Raw genomic sequence first — 23,476 nt, 5'->3', positions numbered from 1 at the left:
TTTGGAGCATGTTTCCTAGCTTTGTGTTGACACCGGCTCTCTCTCTCTCTCTCTCTCTCTCTCTCTCTCTCTCTCTCTCTCTCTCTCTCTCTCTCTCTCTCTCTCTCTCTCTCTCAAGAAGTACATTTTTGATGCATCGGTGACACTGATTCTTCTTTATGGAGTTGAAGTGTGGGGCGGGAGCATCTCAAAGTCTACTTGGAAAGAGTTTGAGAATGTCCAAAAGCATTTTCTTACAAACTTTCTCCAAGTTTAGACACAAACACCATATATGCTCCTACTTCTTGAGTCAGGATCTCTTCCAATTGAGGTTATGGACATTGAAAGGGTTGTGGAGTACATGCTAAAGTTACATCAAAACCCCTCACATCGACTTCCTACAATTGCATGGGAAGCAAGCAAAAAAGTTCAAAAGACGCATAAAAGCAAGATCTTGAGCACGGGATGGATGCAAGACATAAAGAAGTGGTTTGGGAGATGGGATGCATTACACTTGCTACATGATGCTTCAATTGACTCCCAAGTGAATGAAGTTTTTCTACAATGCCAATGTATCACGACTTGGGAGAAATCCGATGGGTCACGCTTCATACATTACACCACCCATATTGTTCCCAACTACAAAACCATTTTCTTTGTTGAAAGAGAAAACTGTACTCACGCTTACATGCTTGAGCCTATCCCCTTATTGGCGATACGCACTACCCATATTGTCACGCTTCATACATTACACCACCCATATTGTCCCCAACTATAAAACCATGTTCTTTGTTGAAAGAGGAAACCGTACTCATGCTTACATGCTTGAGCCTATCCCCTTATCAGTGATAAGCACTATCGCAGCCATTCAGCTTAGCTCCCATTCCCTCCGATGCGAGACAGGGCGTTGGGGAAATGGAGAAGAGTCAATTCAATTGGGCACATTATGTTCACTGCAAGTTCGAGAGTTTGAGTACCACACACTACTAGAGTGCTCAACTTTTGGTCACATACAAACTTGCTTCTCTCACATTTTTGGTCATGACTTAGACCTACATAATTTCCTCTCCCAGGCACAGTGCGGGCTCTCTATTGTGACTCTCATTACCACAATTTTGGAGCATCAAGATTCACTCATCAACCATATATATAATACATCACATGTAACTTTGGTCCCATAGGTCATATTTGACCTCCTAGGACAATAATAAAACCTATCTATCTATCTATAGGTCATATTTGGTCTCCTAGGACAATAATAAAACCTATCTATACATTAAGAAAAGTTTGGACTCAAAAATGGGCCTTGTAAGAATTGTTGATGTGACATAGCTTTCAAAAAGTGGGGATGGGTAATTTTTTTGCAAATAAGATCCAAACTTGTCGGAGGTTGGATATTTAGAATCTACTCTTCAAATGCTATCTATTGATATATAGCATGTATGTATCGGACATTGCCTTCATGTAGATCTAGAAAAAGGTGATTTTAGATTATCGTAACGATAACAAAACCTGGCTGATTGAAAAAAAATGGCATAACTTTCATAGAAGTCATCCAAACTTTTCGGACCTTGGCTCTTTAAAATCCATTTTTCAAGAACTTTCCAATGATAGGTCATATCATGGGGTTCTAAGCAATATTTAGAGGGTTCTACCAGGTTGCTTTCTTTTGTACAACTTTGATGATGTGGCACTCTTAAAAGGCCCAAAAATGAGTTCAAATTTTTCCTAATGTATCTCTCTCTCTCATACTTGTAGAGCATTTATGGGACTTTCTAAGGTTGCACTTGGTTGTAAACCACCTCGAGCTACTTCGCCATGATGGCAATCAACCTAATATATTTAAGCAAAATCGTTGGTGCTCAATTTTGAATACTAGCCTTGTAGGTTTAGACAACATTTTTTCCACAATGTTAGCTTTTGCCACATTTATTGATTTTCTTAGCACCTTGGACTAGCCATTTGCTACCTGTATATTGTTAGTTGCTTTCACCTAAGGCCCCTATCACTCCGGGGCATGCACCCTTTTTGTGGCCATGTAAGTGGTGTCACATTGGATCTTCAATAAAGAGTCACTTGGCCACAACTTCTCACCCCAATGTTAGCCAAGTGTTGGAGCTCTCGCATTTGGCATTGCTTGATAGAATTCAAGTCCCATCATGTTCACTCTTGCCACTCATTTTTGCAATTGGCCGCCTCTTGAAAAGTTGGTCAAGGAGGGAGGTCGGACCTCTGACAAGAGTACGAGGCTAAGTTTCACTTTTGGTGAGGCAAATACTTATTCTCCACCTCCACTTGGCCACAACTGCTCACCCCAATGTGATAGAGTTAGGATATGGAATGAGCTTGTCAAAGCAAGCTTTTTTTTGGGAGGGGGGCACCCGGTGCACCACCATTGCCACCCTCATTGGTCACCAAAGCCACCAAAATTCTCTTTCTCCCCCCCCCCCCCCCCCCCCCCCCTCTCTCTCTCTCTCTCTCTCTCTCTCTCTCTCTCTCTCTCTCTCTCATCGTACCCACCGTTGATTTCACTCACTCCCTCGATCTCAGTGTCAAGTCATCTACCCATAACTTTGCTGCTCTCTCCCTCCCTTGGCCTCCACATGTCATTTTAACCTATTTCTTTCCTATCTCTCACCCATTTCCTCTCTCCCTCCCTTGGCCTTCACATGTCATTTAAATCTACTTCTTTCCTCTCTCTCACCCATTCCTTCCGCTCTCGTCCCTTGCGTAATCATCTCTCTCTCTCTATATATATATATATTATTTTCCTCTCTCCTTTTTCTGCTTTCCATTCTCTGCAGTCTCTTTTCATGTGACCCTTCTTGCCACAATGGTAGCATTCTATGTCACTCTTGCCTTTAGCACTGCGGGACTTGCTACAAGACTGATTCCTCTTTCCACCTTTGTACTTTTCTTTGGTCCTTCCCCTGACAACTAAGGCTGTTCCTTTGCCTTTGTCCATTGTCTTTCTATTGGTTTCTTCAGTAAGCAGACTTCCTTCTACACCTGCTATGTTCAAACCATCTAGAGGTGCAGAATTACTCAAAGCTGTGTGAAAAGTGTCCCAACTTTCCGGCAATGTGATCAACAGGAACATAGCTCTAACAGGTTCATCAAACTTAACACCTTGAGCTGACAACTGACTGTAGATTGTGTTGAATTCATTCAGATGATTGGACATAGGTGTCCCTTCTTTCATCTTCAAGTCAACAAGCTTCTTAAGCCAGTATACCTGTGAAGCTGCACTCTGGTTCTCATAAAGATCACTCAGCTTTAACCATGCTTGATAAGCCGACATCTCGTCTGCTACATTGAAGTAAACGCTTTCTGCCAAAGTCAGCATAATGGTAGAAAGTGCCAATTCATCCATTTCGCTCCATTCATCTTCGTTCATATCTTCTGGTTTTATCCCCTTGAGCTTTATAGGTTTTATCTGCTTCTTTTGTACCAACACGTGCCAAATCTGCTGCTTCCACAATGGGAAATTGGTTCCATCCAGCTTCTTGATATTGTAAAGAGCAGTGTCCTGTGATCCAGCCATAGCTACGCTTCACAGTAGTTTACTTTTCTGGGAAAAATTCGGCAGAGTTTCCCCTGTAAACTGACCTCTGAACCAATATCAACCTGTCAAATGAACCAAGAAAGCTTCAGATTCTGCAGAAATTTTGGCAGAGTCTCCTTTGTAAAATGGCTCTGGTGTACTAAAAACAGACCAAAAAACAGCTCAAAAAACACTGTCTCTCTGACACTGTAAGCTGCGGGTAAACTTGTCCTGCACCTGTACTGTCTCTGACTGTCTTGTCACTGTCCTGTAAGCATAGACTGCGACAATGCCTCAACGGCAGTAAAGCAAAGATGCAATCCCAACTGTCTAACTCACAGTCAATACATCCTAGCTGCCTATCTAAGGGTGCTCGAGGGATCGCTCCAAGACCTGTATCACCGAAAGGATCTCAACATTCAAGAATCCTCCAGCTCAATAAAACCTCACTCGACCCTCAACAAAGGCTGCAGTAAATCTGACAGTACATAGACTTCCCACAAAGTCATACATCCACAAATTTCCCAATGTATGTTGTAACCGCTGCGGCGGTTGTTTGCTGCGTGACTCACAGCCAGCAAACCCTCAACAGGCATACATCATCTCTGACAATACATCCCATGTGGAAGTACCTACAATGTCAGGATGAAATCTGGAATATCAAGCAGCAAACACAAGCTACCTGATGAACTAGTGGATGTCGCCTACAGTCTGTGTGTAGATGCGCCCATGTCGTATGTGACATGCCTCCAAGAACTGTGAGCCGTCCTTCGATGTGTAGACAGCCACAAATCAACACTCTGGGAGTGTCGATATCCTCAGCACCTGCAGTCGTAGGCCGAAAACCCCAAATTTGCAGAGTCGAATCTGCACCCGTCGAGACCACGTAGTCGAAAATGGCCTGCGCAGAACTTTGTCGAAGCCGAACGGTGACCGAGATGACCTCAGAATGAAATTCTGAGCACACAAGATTTGGGGCCGTGTCTTCGCCTGTCGAATTTCACTCCAATCTGAGCTGGTGACTCTAGCCTCCTGCAGTGCTGCCCCGAGTCTCGATCTGAGCTCTGATACCAGTTGAAGGAGTACGAGCGGAAGTGCGACGCGAGAGAGAGTGCGAGAAGAAGAGCACGACAATATGGTGAACTCGCTCTACTGTAATGTGTAGAGCATAGTGAGTTCTTATTAGGTTTTTACAAAAGAATATGTGTACATACCTGGCGGCCCGCCCACTTACCTGGGCGACCACATTGGGCTTTATACCCCAACAGCGCTTCCCTATGCTGCGACAAATGTGAGGGCCAACAGGATAGAGAGGGGACCGAGGGCCGTGAGTAGGTGTGCAAGAGGGTGAGTTGTCATCGATGCCTTGTTGCACTGCCATGACCCTTGCCACCTGTTGAACGTCGTCACCATCGCTGCCTATTGTCGCCATGGATGCATTGGAGGTCGGCTGTATATAGATGGCTATATTGCACGTCTATGTGGACTCTTCCTCTCTCTACAGAGCGCACCTTTGCAATGCCGTGCAAGCCTCTTCTCTTTGGCACGGACACCCTGCAGGGCAGCTAAGTGTAGGGAAAGGGAAAGGGAATCGAGATGGAGGATGAGAGGGGTGATGAAAACAGTGGAGGAGACGAAGCTGGGCATGGAAACAATGGGCTTGAAGCATGGTGCGATGAGGGTGGGGTGCGCGAGGGCACTAGTTAGAGTAGCACAACGCAGGATAGTGTTGCTGGGAGCTAAGTAAGGGGAGGTATCTTTGAAGATTCGTCCCAATGAACGCAAGATATATCCAATTGTACCATAAAAAAAGTGTATTTTTGAATTCTCAAATCAAATTGATAAGAAGTTCATAGAAGAAGAAAATGGAAATAGTCATACAAAGAAAGGTATCGTACAAAAATCAAAAGCTTAAGTTAAAGTATGGATCTATCACCGAAAAAAGTAAAGTCTATTCTTTATAGGAACCACAAGAGACAGCAATCAATACTTTTTTTATTTTTTACTTTTGGGGAAAAACTCATAATGGTTAGTAAAATATATTGACAACCACAAAAAATTACAAATTATTGCCATGCTTGTGCCAAGCCATGATATCTCTAAGAGGTCACTGATGCATCGGCTAATAGGGGGGCCACTTCTTGGCCAACATAGGGTCTTTATCTATGAGAGTCAGTTACAACGGTGCCAATTAGTCTGTTCCATTCATCTGAGTTCTTACGTTTCCCGAAAGCTAGGATTACCCCCCTGCTTTCTTGTATTATCTTGTGAACTTGGCTATTTCCATGGTGTTGTCACATATACAACTGTTCCTAGCCTTCCAAACCTGTTTGAAGAAGCATAATTTAATAATTTGTGTTGCAATGAGGAGTTTCTGGCTTTTAAGAACCTTCCCTCCCAAGAACATATCATTCTTATAGAAGCCTATCTTCCATGTCCTTTGCACCCATTTGCATATCTTACATGCAAAGCTGTTGATCGGAGGGGCATTCCTTGATAGGTGGGAGAGGACTTTGCTAGACATTCTACATTGAGAGCATCTATCCGGATCAATCCCCCTGGTTAGAGCCTTCAGCCTAACTACGAAGGCTCCCCACAGTACCTTCCACAGAAAGACCTTCATACCAAGTGGCCATTGTGGGCACCATATGTTCTTGGTGACTTCCTCCCATCTTGATTGTGGCCGAAACATGCCCCACTATTTGTTCAATGGAGAGAACCAATCAATCAAAGCCATAAGTGTGTGGTACACTTCTTTGGTTTGAGGCTTTAAAAAATGCATGTCCTTATGCCATCGCCATGCTTTCCACTCAAATTTAAACTCACATCTAGATAGGAAACAAATGTCCATCGGTTCCAAGGCTCTATTGATCTATAGACTTTCAAGCCCATCAAGGTTGTACTAGAACACCATTTGGTCTGTTCTTTCCCACCGATTAGTGCTATAATCCCACAGTTGGCCCAGACATCGGTTACCTTTGTTATTGATCTTTCTAGTAGCTTCCCTTCAAAATGGGTTCAAAGAAATGCTTCCCACCTTAGATAGCCATGGGGACCAATGAGATGGGAGGTTGGCTAGCCCACCGAGGGGGAGACAATTTTTGTGTACCTCAAGCCCTTTCCACTGACCACCTTGTTGGAATTATCCATCATGGCATTGGTCATAGTAGCCCAAGACTGGTCTTGCTTCTTGAGTGCGACCACAAACTTAGCACATTGGGCCTCTGAGTGGATACTAGGGTTAAGAATCCCAAGGCCACCTTGCTCGATCAGTCTCGCAACAGTTTCTAGGCTAGCACACTGCGAGGGCATCGAGTCTTTGGTGTTGTTCTTCCATAGGAATCTTTTTACCGAATAGAGAAACTCTTTCCAATTTCATTTGGCAAGCTTCAGCAATTGTTGAAAGGTATATATTGGAGCATGAATGAGTTGATTACTTTTACTTTGCTCTAGAAGAGATGAAGCACATACTCCCATCTACGCATCTTGCTTCTTATCTTCTCCATAACCCAAGTGAATTTTTGCTTGTGGTTAACATCTACCCATAGCACGGCTCCAAGGTGTCGGAATATCTTTCCTCTTGAAAATCTCTCCCTAGACCACATTGATGGATTGAATGAGTCATTCTGAGAGAGAGAGAGAGAGAGAGAGAGAGAGAGAGAGAGAGAGAGAGAGAGAGAGAGAGAGAGAGATTTCTTTTTTGATGCTACACTTTGACCTTGATGCTATGAAATACATTTGCAAAATCTCCAGAGCCTTTCTGATCACTTGAGGTGCAAGCTTTGGGGAAGAGCAACGAGTCATCCGCAAAAAGCTTAGCTATCAGCTGGTTGCTGTTAGGTAGAGATAGCCCTTGAATCTCCCCTCTTGCATCACTATCCTTGAGTAAGGTCACCAGAGGATGAGATCCAATGGCGAAAAAAAGGGGCAAGAGGGCACCCTTGTTTGATGGATTTCTTGACCTTAAACGCTCCCACAAATCTCTCATTGAATAGAAGCTCCGATCGGCTACTAGCACCAAAGGTACTCACCAACCTGCACATCTGAGGCCCAAAGCCTATGACACTTCCAAGAAGATTATCTTTGGCTTCATCCACTTTTGAGAATTGGGCCTCAAGCTATCCTATGATTTGTTGTAGGTGATCAAGCATCAGATGAGCCATTTTATTCGAGTCCTTTACCTCATTTCCCTTCCCATCTTTGAGTGGGTGGACTATACCCCAATTTCTCTTGACTTTGAGGGCTTTGTAAAAGTAAGTTTAATTAGCTTCCTCCGACTTTGATTCTGGCCTGCCTCACCTCCTCCAATTGGTAGTCAATCAATTCTCCCTTGGCTTCAAGCCACCTTTTATGCTCCACTTTTGAGGTAGACCCTTCTTGTTCTTTTAAGTTTAATAGCTTAAATTCATCCTCGAGTTGCTTTAGACGCCCCTCATGATATTTCTTCCTTCTAGGGCCTCCAATTTTGATTGCTTTCTAAATGTTCTTAGCAAAGATTTCCCAATCCCTAGGGCTTGCCGCATGCACATCTTTCCAAAGTTTGCTCATTGCTTTTAAGGCCAAGCTTTCAAACAAGGGGTCTTTGAACAAGTGGGCCCCCGTCGCTCGATAGTAGATTCTTAGAGCCTTGTGAACAGTGAGCTTCACCTTTGGTTTTGTTTAGTTTCATGCTTAATGGTAGGTGATCCAAAAGGCACTATGAGGCTACCACCTTCATCTTGAGCAAAGATGGCAGGTTGCCGGCTTGATGAGAGTAGTAGAAACGTTCTAGTTGAGATGCCATGTCGGCATATTTCAGACTAGTGTACATGAACCCGGCATGTCATTCCAAGGCCCCACCTCCCACATGTCTATAAGATCCCACCTATCACACAGGCTTAGCCATTTTGGTCTTTCAGATCCATCTAGCATGGACGATGAGCATGTGTTGTCCTTTCTCTTCTCCACCATATTGAAGTCTCCCACCAGAAGCCATCCCCCTTCAACTTGGATCTCTTCTAGTTGCTTCCATGGCTTTTCACTTTCCTTCTTTGAGTAGGGTCCATAAATATTGATAATGGTAATAAGATGATCTTCCCATTTCATTTGAAAGACGTGATTTTTTTCTCTTCAAGACTTTTTAGGCTTTCTTGAGGGACACATGTCAAACAATTAGAATTGAACTACCTTTACCCATATGGATATTAAGCCCTTCAGCAAGCCAAAAAACATATGCACATTATGCATGAGACCATTATTAGGACACCAATCATCATCAAACATGAAATAGATGAACAATATGCAAAAGAGAGAACTGTATGATGTGGCCCTTGCAAAACAAGAAACATGAAAGCAAAATTAACAGATCAAGCATTACACAATATATGATTAAAGAAGAGAACGCACTCTGTCAGCCAATTGGACCTAATCAAGCAACAATTAGTATCCATATGTATGCCTTTCGCAAAAACTAGAGAGTTGACTTATAATATGGATAATGCGGTTTATGTGGAAGCATAATAAATATTCTTGTATATTTATCAAAACTCTACCTCAGTTTATTCACGATGGTCATTCAATTTTATCAAGAATTAAGTTCAGCTAAAATTACAATACGACCACTATTATATTAGTGGTATGGTTTGTTGTTGCTCAAGATGAAATCAACGAGGGAGCTTCTACAACCAACATTGTACAGAAGTGAGAATGCTTCAATTAATAATGGATGGTTTGACATACATAAGGCACAAAATCCATTTTGAAAAAGCATGCAGTAAAGTGCAGTTATTGCACAATGTATATATGGTACAATGCAAAAGGCACAAGTAATTATCATCGAGTTTGAACAAGTTCGTATCATACCAATTAAAATTGACCCATAGACCTTATAAGGTCCATAGGACTCTTACCTTTTTGGACTACATAAGTAGTCCTTAGTAAAGGGTTGGATTTTGGGTGCATCTCTTGACCATTGGATAAACTTTTCATATTAGTGCCACATGGCAAGCTAATGATGACAAACTTCCTTTTTTACTATTTTTTTAAGGTCTTTGTGAGAGGATGTTGACATTTGTTTACCTCCCTCTTTAACAAGTGACAAAATCACAAGGCCTGCACCTTCAAGTAGATATAGTAGAAAGAAAAAGTATATTCGATACAAAAAATACAATGTAATCATAATTTCTTCAAAATATATATCACAATGCTAACGATTCAACATGGACTCTCTAAGATACAAACACTATATTTAAATCTCCATGTAAATAAGAAGCATTATCATTAAACTAGATATGATAATCAACAAACACTACATTTAAACTTCTATGCAAATAAGAAGCATCATTATTAAACTAGATATGATAATCACCAAGTTCATACCTATATCCATGTTTATGATAGAGCATGTCTCTTTTCTTGATTTTTGAAGTACTTAGTTAATCCATTAACTACCTTCTAAGCTTGAGGTATTTATATTTAAATATACAATCATAATCCATGTTGCATAGTGTCTTCTCTCTCTCTCTCTCTCTCTCTCTCTCTCTCTCTCTCTCTCTCTCTCTCTCCTCTCTCTCCCTCCCCCCCCCCCCCCCCCCCCCCAACAATCCAATTCATCAATAAGCAACTTTCCCATTGATACACTACAAGAGCTTATGTGCACTTGTGACGCTTTTAGTGGCAAAAATATATTGGGTTTTTATACTCCCCAGTGTTGCTAAGATCATCGCTAATAGAGTTGCTACCAAGAACATCGCTATATGCGTCGCTACAGCGATGCAAATAGCGACGGTTGCAGGCTTCTTATAGCGACGCTCATAGTGACGTTGTAGAACCTTTTACAAAGACACTTATAGCGATGCTTATAGCGACGCCCGAGAGTAAAATTTTTGGGGTGACAGTGCATTCAATGCCCTGCCACCCATCAACCATATTGAATTTTTTCAAGATAAAGTATACCTAAATTAATCCAAGATAAACACAGGTTCACCTTTGAAAGAAAGTGTAAGGTATAGACCGAAAGTAGTCACCCACAAGACAATATAACCATTAACTCCATCATGCACAGTATTGTTTGGCTGAAAGCAAGGGATGGTGGTACAAAATTGGTTGTCCTTGACACCACCTAAGCTTGGCGGGTGTGGTAAGGAGAATCAGACCCAATTAAAACATACAAAATTGAACAAAAAGGAGAAAAAATAAAATCAATTTCTTGGAGGCTTTATAATTTACTCTACTTTATTCTTTTTTCCCGAAACACATTCTCTGTTTTGTTCTCTGTGGAGCACCCACCCTTCCCGCTCTCTCTCTCTCTCTCTCTCTCTCTCTCTCTCTCTCTCTCTCTCTCTCTCTCTCTCTCTCTCTCTCTCTCTCTCTCTCTCTCTCTCTCTCTCTCTCTCTCTCTCTCTCTCTCCATACAGCCATGGCAGCTCAGGCCAGTACCATATCTTCAGAGATGACGATGGATATTGAGCGTGATTCCTTCACCTATCTCGAGTCAGGGGTACCTGCATCTACAGAGGGTGCTATGATGGAAACCACGAGCATTCATGAACCTGTCAGCAACCAAGTATTTTTGCGGGACTATTGGGCACAAAAGAAGCATGAGCAACGACACAAGGAGTGCAACCCTGCTAAGAGAGCTGAACTTGCTACAACCAGATCAAGGAACAATATATGCAAAGCCATGGCTAGATGTTGGTGTCGGCAAACTCAAGGACTAACAACACTAGAACAACAAGAAATTCTAGAGCAGCTCATGCATCATCATCCATTTTCCAAGTTGAGGATTTCGGATGTGCAATCCAGTCTTCTTTCCGGTGTTCTCGCAACACATTGACTCAGCTGAAAGTGCCCCACTCTTTAACTGAGCTTTTTGTGAAGAGAACCTCTTTGACGATGATACTGAACAATGGTGATCAGAGCATAACCACTGTGAACCAGTCCAAAATTGCTGCTACCTTGGGTGTTCATCGACGTAATATAGCCGCAGCAAGCAGTCGACTGGGAATGAAAGATGAGGATGAAGTGTTTCCACTTAGTGCTTGTCACAGACAGTTGCCTCTGCATACAAGTATCACAATCGAAACTAGAGATTTGGTGGCCACTTTCTGGAAATTCGAGACAAGAGTTTCTCCTAACAAAAAGGATATCTGTAAGCACAGGATCAAGGCAAAATGTGTCATCAAACCCATACATCTTCTAGATGATTCTCAGGTAATATGTGTTGCCCACACTGTAATCCTTGCTCGCCTTTTTACTCTTGGATTAACACAGAATACCACAACTTGTTAGCCAACAATCATTGTACGAATACTCAACTCCATAGTACCATTTCCAGCATGCCAAAATTTGACCAATTCCTAGCATGCCAAACCTGGTATCATTCTGGTACCAATTCCTACCTCAGTAGTACCCAATTTGAAGCTTCTCTAGATTCTGAATAGTACCAAACAGATGCATAGTACCATTGTTTGGTAGAAATGCTCCAAAGTAAAGATGCACAGTCCCAATTAGGTACATTTTTGTATCTGGAAAGTTGTTATTTTGGAACTATGGATCCATTTTGTAGCTTTGCAGTATACAAAAAGGTACCCAAATTGGTACTAGGTTTCCAAATTGGTACTATGTAGGGTACAGACATGTACCCACTTTGGCACTAGGGATCCTGTTTGATACTGTGAATTTAGGCTGGTACTATGCAATGTACAGAAGTTGGTACTAGGGATACTATTTGATACTATGAATTCATGCTGGTACTATGCAATGTACAGGATTTGGTACTAGGGATCCTTTTTGGTACTATAAATTCAAGCTAGTACTATGCAATGTACAGGATTTGGTACTAGGGATCCTTTTTGGTACTATGAATTCAAGCTAGTACTATGCAATGTACAGGATTTGGTACTAGGGATCCTTTTTGGTACTATGAATTCAAGCTAGTACTATGCAATGTACAGTATTTGGTACTAATGATCCTTTTGGGTACTATGAATTTAGGCTAGTACCATGCAATGTAGAGAATTTGGTACTGGGGATCATGTTTGGTACTATGAATTCAGGCTGGTACCATGCAATGTACAGAATTTGGTATTAGGGATCCTGTTTGGTACTAGGTTTGGTACTATGAATTCAGGCTAGTACCATGCAACGTACAGAATTTGGTACTAGAGATCCTGCTTGGTACTATGAACTCAAGCTAGTACCATGCAATGTACGAAACTTGGTAGTAGGGATCCTGTTTGGTACTCTGAATTCAGGCTGGTACCATGCAATGTACAAAATTTGGTAGTAGGGACCCTATTTTGTACTATGGATTCGGTTGGTACTATGCAATGCACATAATTTGGTACTATGGACCCTGCTTGGTCCTATGAATACAGGCTGGTTCTATGCAATGTACAAAAATGTACCCACTTTGGTACTATGAATCCAGTTTGGTACTATCAATCCAGTTTGGTGCTTTTCTGCACTTAATTTGGTACTATAGACTGAAATCTGACAATACAGTGCCAAATTTGGTATTTTAGAATGAGTTGGTGGTTTACATTGTTAATTTTGGTACTGTAAACTACTTTGGTGCTTTGCTGTTTTATAGTAATATTCTGAGCTTTAATGTGGATCAAATTTTGTATATAGGTGGAGCTCTACAGAAGATTCAAAAGCACGTATCCTGCAGTGGAGTTTTCACTTAGGTCCTTTGAGACACTCAAGCCATTCTTTGTCCGAAAATTAAAGGAGCGCAATACTTGCTGCTGTATTTACCATATCCAGATGGTATACTTCAGGGATGATTTCAATCAAATGCGCCAGAACAAGTTTGGGCATCACGCAAAGGAACATCCATGTACATGCTCCATTTGTTGTACACAGTGTGAAGTAGGTGAGTGTTCTGCAAACCAGGCAGTTTTTCAGCACATAAGTATCTTGCTGGATTTCATATTGTGCCCTCGCCCTAAGGATCATGAATATCATGCACAGAGATGCTTACTGGGAGAGTGCCCTAGATGTGGTGTAAGGAAGTTGTCATTCTGACCAGACGAGATTGCAGCAGATAGCAGGGAGGTGATTGTTAAGATATTTAAGGATGTGGGTATAGGGAAGGAAACGAGAAGAAGAGAAAGGAGTTAGTCGTGGAAAGGATGAAAAGTGCAACTTTCATTCATCTTTTTTCAGATCATCTGAAAAGCTTTGTCAAGCACAACTTTTTTTTTAGGTGGCAGGACCAGCAATTTAAAGACTGCTTGCTAAAGTTTCCAAGAGACGTTGTGGTTTCTGTTGTTGATTTTTCAGAGAATTACAGCTTTAAAGTGCAGAATGAGATTCAGTCCATGCATTGGTGGTCAACACAGGTCACAATATTGGTGCACATCTCTTATATCAGAAATTCAGTAGGAGCCATTGAGAAGACTCTGCATTTTTACATATTAGATGATAAGCTCCATGACACGCTCTTTGTTCAGCATTGTTTTCTCTTGCATGACAGTTGGATGAAACAACAAGGAAAGTGTTTTCGTTATCATTGGGTTTGGTCAGATGGTGCCGCTTCACAGTTCAAGGCACGACGACCATACTATTTTGTAGCTAGGTATTATCAGTTGACAGGATTGCATATGATGCACAACTTCTCCGCTTCAGGACATGGAAAAGGAGAGCATGATGGTGCAGGTGATGTTATCAAGAGAACCTTGACGCATGAGGAGATAAAGCCCGATGGCTGGCCCATGAAGTGTGCGGCTGATGTGGTCAATTTTCTAAACGCGAGGTTTAACACAGTGAGGGAAGGTGGGGGTGCCATCACAAGAAGGGTCTTCTGGTTGGTTTCATCGAATGATGTGTTGCGTTCTCCACTATGGGGCTGCAAACCAATTGCAGGGTCTTGCTCATTCCATTGTGTTGACGGCTACTCAACACACAATCCATGTGATGTGCGTTTTCAGAAGCTGCCTTGCTTTTGTGATCCTTGTGTGCATGGGCAATGGAGGAGATTTACTAATAAATAGCGCACTGAAGAATGGAAATATCTCTCCATTGAGCCATTGACAGAGTCTGTACAAGTAGGTAGTGATGAGGACGAGGATGATGAGGAGAACTACAATGATCTGCTTTCCTCCGAAGTGAGTGTGGATTTAACCATGCCTATATATGAAGGAGACCCTAAGGTGCTGAGCCAATTACTGTCCATTGGGGATAACTTTGCAGTGAAAGCAGCCGAGGAGAAAGAGGACTTCTACCTTCTAAAGTGCACCAAAACCATGTACCAGGCACCAAGAGTACTGAAGGACCTTTGGAATAACAAGATCGTAAAGGGTGGAATTTTGGTTGAGGGTTTGTACTATGCCCTGGTTGAGGGCAAAGTTGATACTTATACCCTATTGAATGAGGAACCACCGGTCATGATCAATTCCCATCTTGTTAGAGCCATACGGTTCCCCATGGAGGTCAAACCGGGCCTGCATAACCATTTTAAATTATCCTCAGAGATATATGAAAATATCTACAACAGTATGCCATACGACGAAGGGAGTGACCACAAGGGGAGCCATACAATGTAAACCCTAACTACAAGTATAGCCACTGGCAGCAACAGTTGTAATTCTCTTAAATAGAATCTTACTTGTGATCAATAGTGTGTACTTGCTAATTTGTTTTCAGCTGACTCTTGTAGTACCAAATTTGATAGCCAGACTACCTAATCCTTGTTTGATAGCAGGATACTTTAATATGGTTGAAAATATCTTAGGCAAGTGCAAGAATCCGGGTTTAGTTATCAATGGGACAGAAATTAAAGTGGGAAGGAGTAATCAATGCTCATGGGTTATTTGACATTTCTGTTGATTCAGGCTTCACATGCAAATAGAAAAAGATCATGTGCAGAAAAATTAAGTGCATGTGAAACTTTTGCAGACGAAGGTTCATGCCCAGCAATAATTTCTTATTACACGAAAATGCCAGTCTTTTACACAATCTTTTACACATTAGGGGGGTCAAACCGGTACGAGTACCCTTCCAAAGATACAAACTAGTCAGCAACATACAGGGAGATGTCGTCCTCTACATCAAACAGGGGTGTGCGCCAGCTATAAGCGGTGGGGAACTTCTCATCTAGCCATCCTATGATCCATGGCAGAATGACATACATGAGATACTTCGGCTTGTTCGGATCGTAATAGTTTGGCTCATATGTCTGAATGCAGCAGCACGACTCTTAATCGTTCTTCAATGATTTGTATCTTGTGTCATCCACAAGGAGCGTGATGGCTTCATTAAATTGAGGATGCTTGCACCAAACTATTGCAGGAGCTTCGGGAAAATGGGCTTGTCGCGGAACTGTCCCAAAAGGCCTGCCACATCCTTCATAGAGGAAACACATTTTTCACAATGGGACTGGTCAAAAATATCTGTGTCAAGTAAACTAAATTGTTAGAGCAGGTATACAGTTCAGAGTACCAAAGTCTGAAAAACAGCAACAAGTTTTGTACATAACAGTACCAAAGCACCAAAGTACCAAAGTACCAAAAGTACCAAAGGACTTAATCACCAAAGTCTGAAAAACAGAAAGTTCTGTACATAATAGTACCAAAGTACCAAAGGACTTAAATCACCAAAAAGAGAAAAACAGCAAGTTCTGTACATATCAGTACCAAAGTACCAAAGTACCAAAGTACCAAAGGACTTAAATCACCACAGTCTGAAAAACAGCAAGTTCTGTATATAACAGTACCAAAGTACCAAAGGACTTAAATCATCAAAAAAAGAAAAACAGCAAGTTCTGTACATAACAGTACCAAAGTAAGCTGTGCAAATAGTACCAGGTTGTATGGACAGTATCAAGTTGTGCAAACAGTACCAAATTGTGCTAACATTACCAAAATTGTGTGGACAGTATCAATTAAACAAACAGTACCAAATCCTATACACGATAGTACCAAATAGTACACGATAGTACCAAATTGTGTGGATAGTATCAATTAAACAAACAGTACCAAATCCTATACACGATAGTACCAAATAGTACAAAAAGAACCAATAGTACTAGAATATGTACAAATCAGAGATACAGTACCAAAATCATGCCAAAGGAAGTTAAGGGATTCATACTTGAAAAGAGACTTTGCATCTTCATCAACTTAGGGAAGCAAGCATACAATATGGTCATCAGATTGTGTCTTTGGCTGCAGGACCAAAGCATCACGTAGCATCGCCTCCTCAAGCTAAAGATGAAATCCTCCGCATCATTTCTAACCACGCAGTATTTGTGCCGGGAGACCTGTATGCATCGGGGCCTACATCCCTTTGGAAATGGGATACACCACAAATCTTTGGGTTCTTTATGACAATCCTTCAACAGAACTCCATTCACATCCAGAATGACAAGGCGCTTAGTGCTCGCCTTTACATCCAGCGGCATTGATGTATCTGGTCGCTTTTCATTCAGCCACCACCTGTCCCTCACTGAAGTACCACGAAGCAAAATGAGTAAAGGAACACCCAGCCTTTTGGCAATAGAAAGTGTGGACATTTAGCACCATTAAAGGTTACCAACTGTTGACAGCATGACATAACAAGGAACGGACACATTAACATCTGACTGACATGACACCAAACATTGACAAACGCAAAATGGGATCGTATTTCATGATAAGCTAGAAGCAAGTACAAAATGTTGTTAAATAGCTAATTCTTGGAGGTTCGCCGCTTGAGACCACGACCTTTGGGGTGCTTTTTACATTTCATAAGGAAGAGTTCGGAGAGTGTGGCACAGTCAATGCTATAACCTATTTCTAAGGTTGTCACCTGCCCCGCACCTTCGGCCTCCTCCATGGCTTTCGTCTCCTCTGCAAAATAAGCTGCCTCCTCCGTGCCATACTCTTTTGCACCCTCCTTCGCACTGTCAGCAGGTTCCGCCTCACTCTTTGCCTGCTGCCTCGTCTTTCTGCCTGCCTTCTCCTCTACATACTTTGGAGTTGCATCCAAACACTCGGCCACCGAGGGAACTTCCACTGCCACCTCCTCATCAGCCTAAATTTCTGCGTTGTTCTTCTTGCCTACCTCTATCTCTATGTCATCAACTTTCTCAATCGGTTCGCTTTCCTGTTTATCCTTCTCATGCACTTCAGTTTTCAGTTTATCTTCTGCCATACCAGAGTCCACACTAGCCTCAGACCCTTTCCCTTCCACTGTGCTGGCATTAGGGACTTGTTGGCTTTCCTGCGCTTTGGCTTTAGTATTATCTTCCTCCAAACTGGAGTCTAGAGTAGGCTCGCCCTTTTTGCCTTCCATCGTGTTAGCATCAATGTCATGCAGTACTTCATGCACTGACTTATAGGATCTTCTTGGAACATGTGACTTGCATCTGACTTGCCGTATCCAGGAAGATCCTTCCGATCCACAGGGGTGTTGGTGTTGTCATGGGTGTCCGCACCGAAAGATCATCCCCCTACATATACACAAAGATGAAAGAGAAGATTAGATCATAAATTCAACTGATATTATAAGCATGTAGTGTCCAACACAAACACCCCACTTAGTCTTCAATAATGACCTCCCTGAAATCCAAGCCTTTGCCTCCGAAGGGATTGCAGTGTTGCAAAGTGCCTTCATGCACGTATCTTCCATTCTCAATACACTTGCAAAACACAGTGGATGGTACTGATGCCTGCAGGGAAGCATGAAGGTACCAACCACGTAAGGAGCCTCCAACGCCTCCCCACACGCAACACAAGAATCAAACACATGTATTGTGTTTTCAGGGTCCACAACATGAGGCCTTGGAGTCAACGTGTGAGTCATCCCTCTCTTCACATCAGCAGAGAGCTTGCTTACAAATTCGTACTGGTCTTGGGTTTCCAGGGACTCGTTGTAGAGCCTGGCATACTCTCTCTGCAAAACAGAATGCTCTCGTAATTTACTTACCAAAACAACCAAGATACATGGAAGAACACATGCAATAGCAAAAAATTATTGAAAGAGTACCAAAATAGAACAAAAAGTACCCAACAGGCACTAAAACAGTACCAAAATTGATTGCTAGCAAGGAATAACACATGCAGTAAGAAAATATTATTGCAACAGTTACAAAATAGAACCAAGACAGTACCAAATCAAACAATTAGCAAAGAAAACATTATTAGAAGAAAATACCAATGTAGTATCAAGGTACTAGATATACCAGAAGTACCAAAAGTACCAAAAGTTTCAACAATACCAGAGTAGTTTCAAGCACCAAAAGTACCCAAGTCATACTCAACATTATAGTATAAGACAATAACTAGAAAGTACCAAAATAAGTAATCAGACTACCCAAAGAGCAGATAAATACCTAGAGTACCAAGGATTGTGCCACATAGCACCCAAGGCAAATCTATAAACTATATGAGTACCAAAATTCTCAAGGCAGTGCCAAAATGGTCAAAGAGAGAACCAAATAAAATAAATAAGCACAAAAGGTTACAAGGAAAGTACCAAAAGTACCAAATGTTTCAACAGTACCAAATCAGTATCAAGCACCAAAAGTACCCAAGTCATACTCACCATTACAGTATAAGACTGTAAGTAGAAAGTACCAAAATAAGTAATCAGACTACCCAATGAACAGATAAGCACCCAGAGTACCAAAGATTGTGCCACATAGCACCCAAGGCAAATCTGTAGACTATATGAGTACCGAAAATTCTCAAGGCAGTACCAAAATGGTCAAAGAGAGAACCAAATAAAATAAAGAAGCACAAAAGGTTACAAGGGAAGTACCAAAATAGGTTGAAGTACCAAATGTTTCAAGAGTACCAAAGCAGTATCAAGCACCAAAAGTACCCAAGTCAAACTCAACATTACAGTATAAGACTGTAACTAGAAAGTTCCAAAATAAGTAATAAGAGTACCCAATGAACAGAAAAGCACCCAGAGTACCAAAGATTGTGCCACATAGCACCCAATACAATATCTATAAATTATATGAGTACCAAAAATTCTCAAGCCAATACCTGAATGATGGAAGAGAGAACCAATTAAAATAACTAAGCACCAAAAGGTTACAAGGGAAGTACGAACATAGCAATTAGTGTTCGATTAAATACCCAAATCAGTTTAAAAAGTACCAAAACAATCCAAAAATAAGCAAACCACTTTCAAAAAAAAAAGGAAAGTACCAAGACATTTAAAGAAGATACCAAAGCACTAAGCAGCATGTACCATAGCAGTCCCAAAATAGAATTGAAAAAGACCAAATGATTAGAAAAGCACCAAAAGTACCATGGATTGTGCCATTAATGAATCCAAAACAAAACAAATAGTACAGTGTAAGACTCAAAAATTAGAAACAAGGAAGTACCAAGTAGTTCAAATGAGTACCAAATGAAATGAAGCAACAGCATAAAGTACTAAGAAAAGTTCCAGCATTGCCCTTAGTGTTAAATAAAAGTATCAAAACAGTTAGAGAGAGTACCAAACCAGTCCAAGATAATACTAAAACCCATAAAATGTCAGCAACAAATAAACCAGTCAAGAAGTGAAACATGCCAAATCACCAAACCTTGTGCAGAATAAAAACTTTCAACAGTCGCACACAATGCAATAAGCCAGAGATACAATACCTCCTGCTGTTCAACCTCAACTTGGAGCTTCTTGATATTTTCGGAAACCCCGTGCCGTCGTAACAAGCGCCGACTTGCTCCCAACTCAGCCTCCACCTCTCTGATCTCTTCTTCAGGGATAGGTATTTACTATCCGCAGCACACCGATGCGCGCCTCCAAGGTATCAATATCCTCCATCAAACTTTTCGCCACGCCCTCTTTACCCTCATATACCAGTAAGCCGGTCCTTGTTTGCTTGAATAGAGGCCTTCAAATCTGTTAGTTTTGATGACCCTGGATGTGACACCTGCTTTTGGAGTCTTTGGAGCAATGCCTCTAAGTCAGGTAGGTAGTCAGCCACTGCCCCTCTGACACCTTGCTCTGGTTCTATGCAGATGTTGCTGCCACTTTGAGTCATGCGGGCCTTCTTAACTGACTGTGGGACAGTTCCAGGGGAGCTTCCTCCATGTCTCAACTTTACGGTCAAGACTGCCAGTCCTAAATGATATCATCTGCAACACTCCTTCCCCAAATCGGGCCCATGCTATTCTATGCCCTGTTGGGTCTTTTCTCGGTGCATCACATTTCTCGAACGCAAAACCCTTAGCAAATTTGGTGGTCAGTTCACCGCATGAAGGGGGTCCCTGATAAACTTTGGAGAATAGAAATCTGCAGTCATCCACCAGATGTGGCTCCAAATGATTTAAATAAATTTTGCTGTTCTTTTGGAACTTGTACTTGAAAACAGATAACCAGTGCTCGGATGGCAAGTCCTCATCATTCAGGTCCTTAGGGAGTTTTCCTTCTAGACTAAGGCCATACTCCTCATGCAAGTCCTCTGCTTTATAACAGAACCTGGTTTGTTGAGGGTACTCCTCCATTTTATTCTTACCTGAAATGTCAAACAAATCAGAAATTATTGTGAAACAAATCCAAAGTACCACATTTGTTACTATACATTTAATAACTAATAACTAATGTGTTTACAATATGATTTATCCATACTCTATTTCCACGAAACTTCAACAATAGTATGCAATAACTTCAGTTTTAATCCTTAGCATATGATATACAAAGCTCTAACATAAAGCAGGGAAACTATAGAATCATGTACATTGTCTCAGCTAAACCTTTCTATCCACAAACATTGAAGCTCCAACCACTTTTCTAGAATATCCTAGAAAAATACACTCAATACTATAGAGCAAGCTGGATAATTAGCATGGTCTAAGTCAATTTTCTATTTTTTCTCTCATATGCATATGGATTACAAATGTGATGCTCCAAGGTATCAAATTTTACACTGAACATTTAAATTCAAAATTTTACACCATCTAATTAACACAAGCATGATTCCAATGAATAGCTTACCACGTCTTGACTTGTTGGAAGATTTTGATTCATCCTCACTGACACGGTGTGAGGTCCATTCGGAGTCAATTTCAGAAGCCTTGAACTGTTTTGCACTAGCCCTTGTGTTGGGACTGCTTTTGTTCTCCAGCTCTATTTGTTGAGAGGCGGGGGTGGAAGAACCTTTGTTGTTGCTTCTCCCATGGGTGGGAATTCCCTCCTTGGCCTTCCCTTTTTGTTTGCATGTTGAAGATGACGCTCTGCTGGCAGCAGCTCCCTTGGCCTTTAGGGTCCTCATGGTGGGAGAACTCACACGATAGCAGCTCTGCTACAATGCTGAGAGAGAGAGAAAGAGAGAGAGAGAGAGAGAGAGAGAGAGAGAGAGAGAGAGAGAGAGAGAGAGAGAGAGAGAGAGAGAGAGCAGCTCTACTACAAGTCTGAGGGGGGAGAGAGAGAGCCCAAGCACTGGCAGAAAGCGCTCAATTCAAACGGACGCAGTTCGGACCACTAAATCCACTAATTACACCACTACTCTCGCACGGGCTGGCCCATTGTGAAACTGCATGACTTGTATTTTTGAGATACAATTATAGCTAAGAAATACAAATTCCAAAACTTTTGGGCCTCAAAACTTTCCCTCCAAAGGACCAAACAGGTAGAAAAAAAATTGGCCCTTTTTTTGTACCACCATCCTTTGCTTTTAGCAGTTTGCAGAATAAAGATACAAAATTGACAAAAGTAATTGGACGAAAGTAAATCAATGACAATTATACACATCATAGGCAAAATCACTTGATTGTTAAGTTTTGCAAATGTAATAGTTACAACACAATTGACATTATTGAGAAAATACATGGTTCTCCAATAGTTACAAAAAGACGTATACACGTCATCTCATTATACATGCTATGAAAAAAGAAAAATAATGCTATCTGGCTATGGCTAGACTGGCGTCACCTAATTAGACGTCTCATCTCGTCCAAGCGGCGTATCTGTCAGATTCTGCAAAAAAAAACAATAAGACTTTCTGTAAGTATAAACATATAATTACAAAACAATCTATTTTCTTAGCTTATCATTAAAATACAACAAATGAAAAAGAGCAAAGTGAAATACTACCCATGCCGCTGTGAGAACTATGAATATCCATCAGGGTGTTTAGCCCTTTCTACTTGTGTACTCATGCTCGTGTACGGTGTAGGGTCACGTCCTGTCATCGATCACTGTCCAAAACATACAAAGAATCCATTATGTTAGAATTTAAAAGTACAAATAGACGTAACTACCAAACCTAAAGAGCAATGAAAAACACTTACAAAATCGGCCTCAAATGATGCCCACCCGCCGCTCCGCTCCCCAAGTGGCGTGACCTACTTGCCTCTACTTGCGCTTTGGCTGCCTCCTTTTGTTACTTTCACTTGTCAGGATTCTCGCGCGCTGCTTGCTTTGCATTCTTCCAATCTTCTTTGGCCAACCAATCCGGTCTGTTCCACCCATGCTTTACTAGTTTGTACTTCAGAACGCTTGTGCTTGCAGTATTTGCACATTCGAACCTTCATCAGGTCTTCATTGAAGCGCTCATCCTGACTTGACACGAAAAACTCGTCATACTGCATGCTGATGACTCTGTCTTTTAATTCATTTGTCACTTCACTTCAGGTGTTTAGTATGTAGTGTCGAAACACCTAAGAGCAAAGACCGCGCATGTGCGAGATCACCTTCTTGCCATCGTCATCTAAGATGATGCCGTCGCTAATGTCGATCAAGTACAGCAAGCCCTCTTGCCTGTGACGCGTTAACCTAGGTGTCTCGGTAGGGTCTCTAGCGGGAGACGTTGAAGGAGTGAAACAACGTGATGGTGCTCCAGAGCGATGATGCTCCTCGTACCACCTCCTCTGCTGGGGTGACAAAGAAGAAAAAAACTCATCATCATCCATACCTGCATTAAACACACAAACATTTAATCTTAATATTGAATGGAGAAGAAAACATGGACAAGCTATAATCTATACTATAGATAATAGGGAGAGAGATTCCTGTGTAGAGACATTCCTATGA

At 41.6% G+C, this 23,476-nt stretch overlaps 1 pseudogene; it reads right to left on the bottom strand.

Moving 5' to 3' along the window:
* Nucleotides 1–17,965: 17,965 nt before the first annotated feature.
* LOC147433557 (uncharacterized) lies at nucleotides 17,966–20,486 on the bottom strand (annotated as a pseudogene).
* Between the last annotated feature and the right edge of the window lie 2,990 nt (nucleotides 20,487–23,476).

The sequence above is a fragment of the Adiantum capillus-veneris genome, chromosome 19, assembly GCF_014529385.1.
Source record: "Adiantum capillus-veneris isolate H3 chromosome 19, ASM1452938v2, whole genome shotgun sequence".
NCBI classification, from domain to species: domain Eukaryota; kingdom Viridiplantae; phylum Streptophyta; class Polypodiopsida; order Polypodiales; family Pteridaceae; genus Adiantum; species Adiantum capillus-veneris.
Note: the sequence above shows the minus strand (reverse complement) of the source record. Positions and strands in the feature narration are given on the sequence as shown.